A 14,015-nucleotide genomic window follows, 5' to 3' on the forward strand; every position below is an offset into this window, starting at 1 on the left:
TTTGATACCATCTCGTAATGACTGGTGTCCACTATATGTATTAAAATGGCTGACTGCACATACAAAGCCTGGAAAATCGACTCCGGGCTTTGTAGGGAACTCCTGCTCATGCAGGGGCACCCTCACGCCTATAAACAAGCACCCTGCCTTCAGGACTGAAAGGCCTGCCATAGGCGTGAACTATAGGCTTTAAGTGCAGTGACCGCAGATATAAGAAACGTTATATCTCTCGTGAGGGGTGCAAGCACCAACTCACACAGGCTGCAATAGCAGGCCTGTAGCCACAGTTTGAGTGGTCTCTCATGAGTAGCACAATACATGCTGCAGCCCATGGGAGACCCCGGGTGTACCTATGCCCTGGGTACCTTAGTACCATATACCAGGGACTTACAAGGGTACACCAGTAGCCAACTGTGGATGTACAGAAGTACATGCCATCGTCAATGTATGGAGAAAGCACAGTAACTGGGGTCCTGATTAGCAGGATTCCAGTCAGACTAGTCAAAACATACTGACACCAAGAAAAAAGCGGGGGTAGCCATGAAGCAGATCCTGCTCTACTACATACATAAATTAATTTATCTGTTTCACAATGGACATCTAGATATTATTACTCAGTGTGCAAGTTGAGAAGACTAACAGATTTTTGAAAGATGGTATACAGGCTGCTTTAGCTAATAACTTAAGTGTTCCAAAATTTCTAAAAGAAAAACTTTGAAGTTATAGTAATACTCCACACTCTGCTGTGGGAGTCTTCCTGTATTACCTGATGAGAGAAAATCGTATTTTTATAACCTCTGTTGTTTGCAACTCTACCACCTTGAGAGATAAGTTTGGTGAGGTTGTAAAAAGGGCCAAGAATAATTTGAGTGCCAAGTAAGTCAGTGGTAAAAAATATCATAGCAGAGTGAATAGAACTAAACCTAAGATTGGTAGAAAAAGGAGATTGGGTGCATATTTCAAAACTGAGTGTGGGTCACAAAGGAGCATCTAAATTCACCAAACCTGTTGAAGTTGTTAACGTTTCAGGAAGTGCTTTGTTACTACCCAACAAGGGGTGGTCGATTAAAAGGTCTATTGTTGTTCTTAAAACACAATTGTGTAGAAAATGTGAGAAAAATGATGATGAGTTTCATTTCAGTGAATTGCTGATGTCAAAATGTTCTTATTGTGATTCGAATATTTCTTGTCAACAATGAAACTTGCCTGATTGTTTCAGATCACATAATAATGTTGGTAATGGAACTGTGCACCAGGAAACATCTTTAGTTCAATCACAATGTACAAAGCTGACAATGATGCATGAAAATGTTTCCGCAGATGTTCAGAGTGAAAGTAAGATACAATGCCATTCAAAAAGATAATCAAGTCGCCAGAGAAGTTGAATGACTATGTTTTAAATTGAAAGGCAATTGAAGTTTTGAATAGGTATTTAATATTTTTTTTTTTCATAAGACAAATTAATGACTTAACTTCACTGTCGAAGTGTACTTATTTTGTTGTATTTCAGTTATTTTATCTACAGTCTTCTTGGTTTTTTTTTTTAAAGGGCATGTTGTGTAGTAGGGAACATAGGCTTAATTTATGTGTACACACGTCATGACATTCTATGTTTATGTTGAAATTGGAATGTGGAATGTGAGTTATATTGAAGCGGCGGTGTAATGGAGCAGAAGTGGTTGAGGGAGGTTGTGCTGTACTGCTCTCCGCCACTAGCCCTTTTTGGATACCAAAATAAATTTTATTTCATGATATTTACTTCGCATTCTATTTATTGTCAACTCTACAGTTACTTGATCCCATTTGGAAGTTACAGCATATTAAATGTAATAAGAAAACTCTAATAATTTACTTGCAATGCTACCTTGATTCCCAGGCAAGTGCTATTTTAGTGCATCCTTCATCCTTCTGTAGTTATTTATCTTTTAGTTGATGTTTTTCTTTTCTTTTACCTTAGTTCCAGTTTCTAGTTTGCCACCTTCCTTTTCCTGCTGTCTTAGCTTCCATTTCTCTTGGGTGGTTTCTTGCTTCCTTTCTTCCAGGCGTGTTCTTTGTTTTCCCTTCTTTACTGTTAAGCACTACTCCTTGCTAGAACCTTATCTATCGCTGTGGTGTATTTTATTTCTCCACCTTGCTGTTACTGCCTTGCGGGTTCCTATTTTATCGCCAGGATTCTTGGGTGCAGCTGACAACCTAGATGGTGTTTCTTGTCCACTGTGAGCATTGTCTTTGATTTACTTTTCTAACATCACCGTAGGTATGTGCTCCACCGAACCGGCATATGCATGTATATCCTACATGTGGGTATTTGTAGTATCTGTAACAGCAATAATGGGTGAGGTACGTATTGAGCTACAGTCTTACTGGGTGGAGTGCTGTACCCCATATCCCCTTTATTGTCAATGTTGTAATATGTCTATCTTTCACGTGCTGGGTGTTTGTTATTCTGATTGCTTATTAGCCTCTTTTGTGCCTTTTCTGTCTGAGCTTTGACTTCTTTTCAACTTCCCCAGATCTTTCCAATTAGATTCTTTTTCTCTGTGACTCCCTTGTGACCTTGGAGAGCTCTCTAATCAATATTCAGTTAATGTTGTCTACCCTGCCACCCTTCCTTGCCAGAGTCCCTGACATGCACAACTCCAGACGTTAACGATATATAGCTTCAAGGTACGTAGCTGTGGAATCAAGAATAGGAATGCTACAATGTAATATATATTCTTACCTTCACACTGTTCTCTCCCACTCCATCCTTCCCTTTCTCATGCTCTCTCTCTTTCTCCTTCTCATACACACACAATTCTCCCCTACATATTTTTCTGTTTTGTACTTAGCTTAAATTTAACATCGCCTATAGCTTTTTAACTGATGAGTGCTGACATAAAATCGATAAAACTAAAAGTTAAATAGATCACTGTGTCCTGGTGTGGGTATCTGTGTTTTTTTGTAAAATCAATTCTTTAATAGAATTGTAAGTGCTATCTCATACAGCATAATCGAAGTGCTGATATGAGCTAATATTTTCTTTGTGTGGCATCACCAATTCTTCTGAAGAGAAATCAATAATCTTCTAAGTGCGTTCCCTGAAAATTTGCAATCGAATATATGCATTAAATGATAATAACAGCTAGCCATTACAATAACCCAGCAAAATTACCTATCGTGTTTCTGCATTACACCATTGAATTTCCTGATTACAATGTTCAAGATTCCGTTTTGTGAAAGGGCGCCAAGAAAATCTTACATTAAAAAATCCACAACGCAAACTAGGGCCACATATTAAGTTTATAATTAAGGTGGAATTCTCCTTTCGCAAGGGTACCAAACTGATTTTTGAATTCTGTGCCCACTGTTTCTTTAATAGTCACTGTTGCAATAAAATTCACTACTTATTATCATGGTGTGTGGAGGGTATGGAAGCCGGAACTGCACCATTTGGACAACTTCTCCTTTCGACAATTAACTAAGAAGGAAATTATTTCCGGGGAAAGGTAGGCAAGATGGACTGGAGATGTATTATTGGCTTGCACAAGTAGGTATCCTTTTACCTTTATTCCTACCTAATCCCTAGTCTGACTGCCCCTGATTATACCCTAGTACCTCTTCCCGTGCCCTAGTACATCAACCACTAATTTTAAAACTGTTTTTCTACACCCTCCCTGGACCTTTACACCGCAAGATCTACCTATACCATAAAACCTCTATCCTTAGTTATAACCTTGTCCCTATTCCTCTCCCAAGTACCTCTATACATTCTGATACCTAATACCTCTACCCTACCTTTACCCTACTACCTCTACCACTACTCATAGCTTGGTTACTCTTCACCTCCTAAGAACCTCAACATATACTAACACCTAATAACTCTATACTAAGTTACTTAGCCCATCTAAATCAATCAATCAATCAGGATTTGTAAAGCACTGCCAATCACACACGCGGGTCCAGGCACTGAGTCAGTTGACTAGCCAGGTTTTGAGTTCCCTTCTGAATTCCTGAAGTGAGGCTGAGTTCTGGAGATAGAGGCCAATCCAGGACTTAGCTGTGAGGTAGGAGAAGGAGCGTTCTCCGCTGTTGCTTCGGGGATGCTTGGGGTTTGCACGAGGGAGAAGGAGGCGGAGCACAGAAGTCTGGAGGGTTGGTCGAAGCTCAGGCGGTGGTTGATGTAAGCTGGTTCTTGGTTGTACAGGGCTTTGTAGGTGTGGGTCAGCACCTTGAATTGGCATCTTTAGTGGATGGGGAGCCTGTGATGTTTCTTGAGGTGCGGGGTGATTTTGGTCCATCTGGGGAGGCCGAGGATAAGTCTGGCCGCTGAGTTCTGAATGGTCTGCAGTCTCTTCAGGAGGTGTGTGGTAATTTCAGCATAGAATGTATTGCCATAGTCCAAGCGGCTAAAGATGAGGGCTTGAGTGCATCTGGTGGAGACTGGGAGCCAACTGAACATCTTTTGGAGCATGGACAACGTGAGGAAGCAAGCAGAGGAGACTGTGTTGATCTGGTTCTTCATGGTGAGTTTGTTTTACAAGATGATGCTGAGGGTCTGGGCGTGGTACGTGGGGGTGGGTTAGAGTCCCAGTTCAGCGACCACCAGGAGTCGTTCCACAGGGAGCAGTTGGTCCGAAAGATTAGTACTTCTTTGTTTTCTGTATTGAGCTTGAGGCAGTTGTTTTTCATTCAGTTGGCGATGCTGGTCATGCATAGGAGGAAGTGAGCCTTTGTGGTGGGTGGGTCTTCAGCTAGAGAGAGGATGAGCTAGGTGTCGTCAGGTTTCTGGCAATGCTGGCCTGCGGGGTCATGTAGGCATTGGACAGAGTGAGGCTGAGGGATAAGCCTTGTGGGACCCCACAGGTGATGTTCTTGGGCTCCGAAGTGAAGTGTGGATGGCAGATTCTTTGAGTTCTTCCATCCAAGAGGATGCCCTTTGTGGGCATCCTCTTGGATTCCGATCCGATGAAATCAGGGTGTGGTGGGACACAGTGTAGAAAACAGCTGAGAGGTCAAGGAGGATCAGGGCAGTAACTTTTTCCCAGTCTTGGCAGGTTCTGAAGTTGTCTGTGGCTGCAATCAGGGTGGTTTCAGTGCTGTCTTTTGCACGGAATCTCGATTGGGATTCATCCAGGAGGTCGTGGTTCTCAAGGTATACTGTGAGTTGGTGGTTGATGGCCTTTTCGATGACTTCGACAGGAAACGGGAGCAGGGAAATGGGTCAGTATTTTTTTAGCTCTTTGGGGTTGGGATTGGAGGACAGTTTCCTGAGGAGGGGCTTCATTCAGCATGTTTTCACTCTTGTGGGAAGGTGGGAGAGGTGATGGATGTGTTGAAGATATATGTGAGCTTGTTGCTGATGGTCCTGTTGCTGAGGTTGAGCATGTGGTGGGGACAGGGGTCAGTGGGTGTTCCGGAGTTGGCTGTCAATGATGATGCCATGGTTGCGTGCATAGTCAGTGCATGGTTGGTGTGGGTGTGGGTCCGAGTTCTGCAGGCCACCAGCTGTAGTCACATGCAGAGGTGTTCTTCCCGTAGATAAGTACCTCAGTTTTGTTGGAGGTGAGCTGGAGGCAGGTGTCTCTCATTCATTCGCTTACGTTGGTCATGGCGTTGCAGAAGGTGATTTTGGTGTTATAGGGTTCCTCGGTGAGCGAGAGAATGAATTGAGTGTCATCTGCGTAGGAGATTATGTTGAGTCTGTGGGATCTGATAACATCTGCGAGGGGGGTCATGTAGATGCTGAACAAAGTGGGGCTGAGCGATGATCCTTGTGGTACGCTGCATAAGATGTCTTTGGGTGCGTAGGTGAAGGAAGACAGTCAGAAGCTCTGTGTGTGTTCTGTAAGGAAGGAGGTGATCCACTTGAGGGCCTCCTACTGTATGCCTATGTTGTAGAGTCTGTTGTGGGAGACAGTGTGGAAGGCAGCGGAGAGTTCAAGAAGGATCAGAGCTACAGTTTCCCCATGATTGAGGAGTGTTCTGCTGTTGACTCCTGATTGTGAGGCCTCCAGTAGGTGGTTATGTTCCAGGAATCTGTTGAGCTGCTGGTTGATGGCTTTCTCAAGTACTTTGGGGGGGCAGAGACTTTCTTTAGGTGGGGCCTAACGTCTGCATGTTTCCATTTCTCCGGAAACGTAGCTGAGGAGATGGAGGTGCTGAGGATGCTAGTGTGATGCGTGCTGATAGGGTTCAGCTCACCACGTCCCTCAGCAACACCCCACCTCCGACTTCTGCAGACTCAAATACCTCAGCTTTCAACCTCCACCAATGGATCTCCAACTGTGCAGACGCACTGACTCCTATCAAGAAAGTGCCAGGCAAACTACACGCCAAAAATGCCAGTTGGTTCTCCCCTGCCCTACATGAATCCAGATACTTCTGTAGACAGCTTAAAAAGAGATGGAGGAGCAGTAAGACCGTGGAAGACCGCTCAGCCTTCAAAACCGCTGTCACTGCACATCATCATCTAATCAGAACAACAAAGAAAGAGATCCTAAAAGAAAGGATCAATGCCAATGCACACAACAGCAAGGAACTTTTCACCATGGTCAAAGATTTCGCCAAACCCAGCACAGGGACAGCAGACATCCCACCCTCCCAAGACCTCTGCAACAACCTCAGCGCCTTCTTCCACTGCAAGATTAGGGAGATCTATGACAGATTTAACAACCTCAATACCCAAGACCCTCTCACCCCACTCGCAATCATCACACCCAACGATACCAGACCCCAGCAGACCCTTATCAGTTGGAATCCCCTGACCACAGATGACACCCTGAAGATCATGAAGAGCATCCACTCAGGCTCAGCCTCAGACCCCTTCCCCCACCACCTCTTCAACAGAGCAACTCAATTGCGCCAGAACTCCACCGCATCATCAACTGCTCCATCAACTCCACTAAATTCCCGAAGTTGTGGTAAATAATTTAATTACCGGAACTTAATTTGATGCGGAAAATCTATAACAATAGCTCAGTAAAATAAGAGGCAGAATCCGTGGTATTAGAGGTTCGGAACGGGCTTTATTCCATAATCAATTTAAATCGATGAGCTCCATATTCCATCACCACGAAGGTTCAGGAAGTGAAGACCGTACTTTATTGATAAGTAATCATTTTTATACAATAGGCATTACAGTGAAGCAAATGCAGGAGGCGTAACAATTGATAGTAAAGATAAAACATACATGCGTAGCAAAAGTGGGTGTAACTGGGTGTAACTAAGGAACGTCATCAGGTATGATGTCATAATAGGGTGGTTCCATGAAAGAATTTCGCAATGTCAGCAGAAATACTTGGCAGAAATGCGCGCGCAGCAGCATGACGTGTGATTGACGTGCAACTAGGGGGTGAAGGGGACTTGACATTTAGCTCCACATGTGGCGACAGAAGTCTGGAGGGTCAAGTCAACCTAATCCCAAATCATATCTAACATCCTATGTTTAAAGAACTATGTTATCCAAAAGAGAGGCCTTCTTAGAGTAGAATCTTATTCTATACTGACTATACTGACTGTTAGTGTGTGTACAAGCGTCTAAGTGTCTACACTAGATGCGGGGGCAGGAATCTTCCATAGTAACAGGGCTATGAATTACTTGCATAATGACAGAGAAGCCGGGCCTTTTGCTCGGTAGCTGGAAGAATGTTTACTTAAACTACTAGACAGGAATGCATTGGGTAGGGAGCGGAGCAGATAATTTCGAAGGTGAAATACAGTTTTTGGCAGGCAACAGGCTGATGTCAGGCACCGTTAGCTGCGCAGGGAGTAGGACAAAGTTCATGGATACAGATGCGAGCTCGGACTGGAGCTTTCAGAGGCAGAAGGCAGGAAAAGCTTGATGGCAGAATCAGGGCCTACTTGCCTGGACTGTAAAATGGCATAAGTGAACCATATAAAGCCGGTGGCCTTTCGTACTCAGGAATGGAATATCCGGCCCATTCATGGCGGATCTGAAAGAGGACATGTTGGCGGTGGACGCACATGTGTTTGCGTCTTCATAACTGGAACTGGAGGGAACATACATGTACTTGTGATTTATACATGAAACCGTTGGGGTCCAAGATAGGGGACATAACTGATCATAAAAATCCATATTTCCACATTCCCTCCTTGTCCCCTACTTGCCCGTCAAGAGATATCAATCTTCATCAATCCATCGATCTGTTCATATAGCATCATTTGTTCTTCTTTTTTCTTCTGGAATGAATGAAATCTTGGTGGTGGAATACACGATGTGGCACACAGACCACAGATCGCTGGTCCACATTGTAGACATAGACAGCAACTGAATAATATGAGGAAGCCAATACCTAGGAAGGATAGGACCTTCCATCCAAAGGTAGATAATACACTCCAAAACCAACCGGACCAAGTCCAGGTGCCTGGATTCTGGTGTATCTGGCTTACAATCTTATGAAGGCGAGTTATGGCTTTATATACAGATGGCGAATTTTCTGGTATGAAAATGCAACAACTTGATCCGATGACCCTACAAGCTCCGCCCCTATCGGCCAGGATGACGTCAAGGACAAGACGATTTTGAAGCACAACAATCCGCATAGCAGACTGCTCTTCTGTTAAATTGCCTAAGGCGGAAATAGTTTCATTCACTACTGCTTCAAGGGTTCTGGTTAATCTACGTATCAGCTTACTATTGGTAACTGTACCTATATAGGGAAAGAGACCTTTATTGAAATCTGTGTATTTTTCCCATGCGGTCTCAGTGTAATCGACTATTGGGAGATCTCTCCTTTCTCTATTGTGTACTAAATGAGTATTTCTGTGATAATCAGGAGGAGCTAGGAAAACAGGTGGCAAAAGGAATCCGATGTAGCAGGTACCATCCCAATCTAGTGGCAAACGTATGTATGCCGTCTGACCACATATGAAGTAGGAATGGCGGGAAGCTCTAAATGTAGACTTGCCTTGATCACTAAATTCTATTACAGTGGTGCATCTACTATGGCCCATATGTATGGAACCATTCTTTCTTACACATAATTCACCTTTAACTGGAAATACTGACATGGCGGGCAAAATTGGAGTAGCTTCGGATTCGACATTCAAGATCATGAGATTGAGCGTAAAATTACCTAATCCATATACTTCATTTTCTAGATCAGTTCCTGTTCTTTTGGGAAGTCCCTCCTTGTTGGGGTGGCAGACTTTGAGTAAAACTAAGTTCAGATTTCCCCATACCCAGTTATTCTGGTAAACTGCAGAATTCGAATCTAGGGAATTAATTAAACTAAACCATGCTCCACAGGAGCCGTTGTGTGTGAACGGGTATGGAAAGAGAGGTAGAATTCCTTTATAGTTCTGATAGGGAGGGAGTCGGCCACATATCCAACAATTTGTAGCATTGCTAACCTGATGGGAATGATGTAACATACTAATAAAAGTGTTATTGCGCAGCGCAAATCTATAAGACAATTCATGCGGAGGTAATTCACTAAAAGAATGTTCAGCAGTAACATTATATACATGTCTAGAAATAGGATAATATGTGTGCAACAATATACTTGCAGTAATTACTAAAAGACTTAAGAAAAACAAAATTAATAACGTCACTGTGCAATGACTACGCAGTGATTTACAGTACGCATGTCGTTTCAATTTTATCCTTCTGTTTCTTTCTCTATACAGGTCTAAGGGATACATGTCAGAGACAAATTCGACCGATTCACCTTGGAGAGGACTTAAACAATCAAATTGCCTGACTTGTTAGACCTAAGTTTTAGTTTATATAGCTCATGGCTATTCAGTTCAACCAAAGGAAGTTTTGAGTCACTCGGGGAAGACACGCAAGGTGTGTCGTTTACGTCTGATGGTAGTCCATGAAATTTCTTGATATGACTTGAATGTATCCAGCCTTTTCGTCCTTCGATCTTTACGGCTGTCCTCGTCGTTAGCAGTACGAGCTGAGGCGACTTCCACCTAGGATCCAGCTGAGACTTCCGGTCAAAGTTCCTTACTAGAACTAAATCCCCTGGAATTACGTCATGGGGTTTCACCTCGGTGTTGTCGGGAAAGGCTGCAGCTACCTGTGAACGACAAGATTGTAGTGCAGACATCAAGGAAGCCAAGTAATCTGTCAGCATATTACAGTCAATATCAGTTATTTTGCGTGGTATAGGCGTCCCCCACATATTTGGTGGTCTACCAAAGATCACCTCATACGGGGATAGCCCTGTTCGAGAGTGTGCTACCATTCTCATGTAAAAGAGTGCAACGGGTAAGGCTACTACCCAGTCAACACCTTTCTCTCTACAAATTTTGGACAATCTAATTTTCAGGGTCTGGTTATGTCGTTCCACGAGACCTGCTGCCTCGGGGTGTCGGACACAGTGAAATTTCCACTGATAGCCTAACAAAAGTGAAACGTGTTTCATTAGTTCGGATGAGAACGGCTGGCCGTTATCTGAGTAGACAGCACGTGGTAAACCGTACCGTGGGAAGAATTCTCGAACTAACTGTTTGGCAGTAGTCGGGGCAGTGTAATCTGAAACCGGGTATGCCTCTGTCCAACGGGAAAGAGCACAGACAACTACGAGAACGTATTTGAATCCTCGACATCGTTCCATCTGGATATAATCCATCTGGAGGACTTCAAAAGGGTGATCAGGAGGCTGAAATCCACCCTGCTCTACGGGAATGCTTTTACCTGGGTTAAACTGACAACAGATCATACAGGTACGGACTTTTTGTTTAGCTGCTGCTCGTAAATGTTTGTTGAACCAAATGTGTTGGATGCTGTCTAGCATAGCTTTTTCTCCTAGATGTGCTGGACTATGTACAGTGTTAATAACGACTTGGACCATTGAATCAGGAAGGAACCACACAGATTTTTCCTTCGTCATCCATCCTTGAACCGTTTGGATCCCTCCTAATTCAGTCCATTTCTTTATTTCGTCTGGTGTAGCATGTGTCTGTATGTCGATTACGTCAAGAGCGGGATCCTTAACCGTCATGCAATATGTTGGTGTCGGGACTATTGTCTTTGTCATGTCGGATGTTTGAGTTTGAGCAGTCTGTTTAGCTGTTCTGTCAGCTAGATCATTACCTTGAGAAATGATATCAGTAACTTTCGTATGAGCTTTACATTTCATAATTGATATTGCAGTGGGTAGATGTATTGCATCTAATAAGGCATGAATAAGGGGTCCGTGCTGAATGTGGGCACCGTGAGAAGTTAAATAACCTCTCTCTCGCCACAGCACGCCGAAATCATGTACAACTCCGAATGCATAACGTGAATCAGTGTATATGTTGACTCTTTTATTTGTGGCTTGAATACAGGCTTGTGTCAGAGCGATGAGCTCTGCGGCTTGAGCTGACAAGGTATTTATGCAATTTGTTTCAACGATTTCAGTGTCTGTTGTTACTGCGTAAGCGGGCACTAGCTCTCCTGTACCTGTTCTCATACATGAACCATCTACATACAACGTCAGGTCTGGGTCTGACAATGGGACGTCTGTCAAATCTTGTCTGGGTTTCGTCGTGATAGTGATAACTTCAATACAATCATGTGCAAGTGGGTCTGTTCCATTTATAGGTAACAGTGTGGCAGGATTCAATGTACTACAACGTCTGATTTCTATATGTGGCTGAAACAATGTTAATTCGTAACCAGTAAGTCGTGCTATAGTCAAGTGTTGTGTTTGTGTGCGGTTCAAGAGAACCTCTACTGCATGTGGTACTTGTACTGTCAATGGGTGTCCTAATACTATGGCATCGCTTTGTCTGATTGCTAAAGCTGTTGCTGCCACTGATTTCAGGCACGCAGGCAAAGCCTGAGCTACGGGATCTAATGTACTAGAAAAATAAGCACATGGTTTGTGTGATCCTGCTTGTTCCTGTGTGAGTACTGACAAGGCAGTACCTTCGCGTTCTGTAACGAAGAGTGTAAACTGTTTATTGTAACATGGTGTTGCTAAAACAGGTGCTTGGCATAAGGCTTTCTTTAGGCTTTCAAAAGCTTGTGTATGTTCCTGAGTCCAAGGGAGAACAGTCGATGTGGCTGCCTCCTGTGTTGTCAATTGAATGAGTGGTTTTGCTAGAAATGCATACTGAGGGATCCACTGCCTACAATATGAAGTGAGGCCTATGAAAGCCCGCACCTCCTTTTGTGTCTTGGGTATCGGCATATTTGCAATTAACTGGATGCGATCTGATGTAAGCTGCCTTCCCTCCTTGGACAGCGAGTGACCAAGGTAAACAACTCGCTGGACACAGAATTGCAGCTTAAAAGGGGACACCTTGTGCCCCTTTTCGGCCAAAAATTGTAAAACCGTCAGTGAGGCTTTCTCACATTCAGGTTCGCTTCTAGCGGTGATCAGCAGATCATCGACATATTGAAGCAGGGCAGTGTTGACTGGCATGTGGATACTGTCGAGTTCTCGTTTCAGTGCTTGGCTATAAATGCTGGGGCTTTCTGTAAATCCTTGAGGTGCGCGTGTGAATTTAAAGCTTCGTCCATTTAAACTAAATCCGAACAAGTATTGGCTTTCCGGATCTATTGGGACGCTGAAGAAGGCATTCTTGAGATCAATTACAGTAAAGAATGTTGCTTCGGAATCAATGGCTGTCAGTAATGAAGAAATGTCTGGGACTACGGGGTATTGTGGTACTATGCATTTATTTAATTCGCGCAGATCAATAACCAATCGATATACTGGCGGGGCTGTTGGATCGGTTCGTTTAAGAATCGGAATTATCGGTGAATTACATACATTGGAGTCAGTTTCCACAACCACTCCTTGGGTAATAAGCTCGTCAATGATTTGTAGTAAAGCCACTACAGCATCTGGCGGTAACTTGTATTGTCGCATTCGTGGAAGTACCACTCCTGCCTTTAGTGTGACTCGATATGGTGTAATGTTCATGCAACCAACATCTGTAGGGCCTTGCGCCCATAAATGTGTCGGTAAAGTCTGTAGTCGGTGATCCATGTCTCGGGACACGTAGTGCCCTTTGAAATCACGTAAAAACAATCTTACTCCTTCCGGAGAACAACATATAATAGCTCCTAGAGCTTTCAAAGTTTTTATACCTAACAAGTTTTCTGGACATGATTTAGTAAGCAATAAATCTGTAGTTCGTGTCAAGGGACCAATCGTAAGTGGAAGAGGCTGTGTTACTTCGTTAATGATAGGTTTTCCTGAAAAGCCAAGGGAAATATTCTGTGTGCCTGAGAGGGGTGCCCCTGGTACTTCACTACATTTTATTGTTGTTCGACTTGCCCCTGTATCAAGTAAGAATTTTCTATCTTGACCTAATAGTTCACTGTGTACATAAGGTCCTTCTTGATCTACAGGGACCTCAATAAGGGGTAAGCCAACTTCCCTCTCTAGGCTGTTTCATGAGTATCGTTGATAATCAGGATAGTCATACTGTGCGGTCTGATACATCTGTCGGGTCGTTGTTTGTGTGGCAGCAATAGGCTGCGGTGGTGGAGCTGGCATAGACTGTTGCGGAGCTGGCATGGACTGTGCATGCTGCGGGGCTCCTTGTTGGTTCTGATCCTGTCTAATTGGTCGTGGTCTTTCTTTTGCGTTACCTATGGCAATATTATGTTTTAAAACTGGACAATCGTGTACATAATGACCTGGCTGTTTACAATAGTTGCACGTCCCTTTCACAGGACCTGTTGAAACACTGGACTGTGTTATACCCTTCTTATGACCGTCAACTGGCACTGTCTGGGAAACTAGCATTTTCATTTTCGTGTCTTTCATGCGTCTATGTTCATGTTCTTGTTCTTCTCTAATTCTATTGTGATGGTACTGTAGCATTTGTAACATTTGTGATGGAGTGTTACCTTGCCAGGTACTCTCGAACTTCAATATTCTATTCTTAACTTGGGGCAAGGCATTTTCAACCAATTTTGTCACAAACAGGTGTGGATACGACTCGCTACTTGCTTTTATTCCACTATTTATACCAAAACATTTCTCAAATCGGGAGTAGAAATCACTAGTGTCTTCATCTGATTTTTGTTTACAGGCTGATATTGCACCCCAGTCTTCCTT

Source organism: Triturus cristatus, chromosome 10, assembly GCF_964204655.1.
Source record: "Triturus cristatus chromosome 10, aTriCri1.1, whole genome shotgun sequence".
Classification (NCBI taxonomy): Eukaryota; Metazoa; Chordata; class Amphibia; order Caudata; family Salamandridae; genus Triturus; species Triturus cristatus.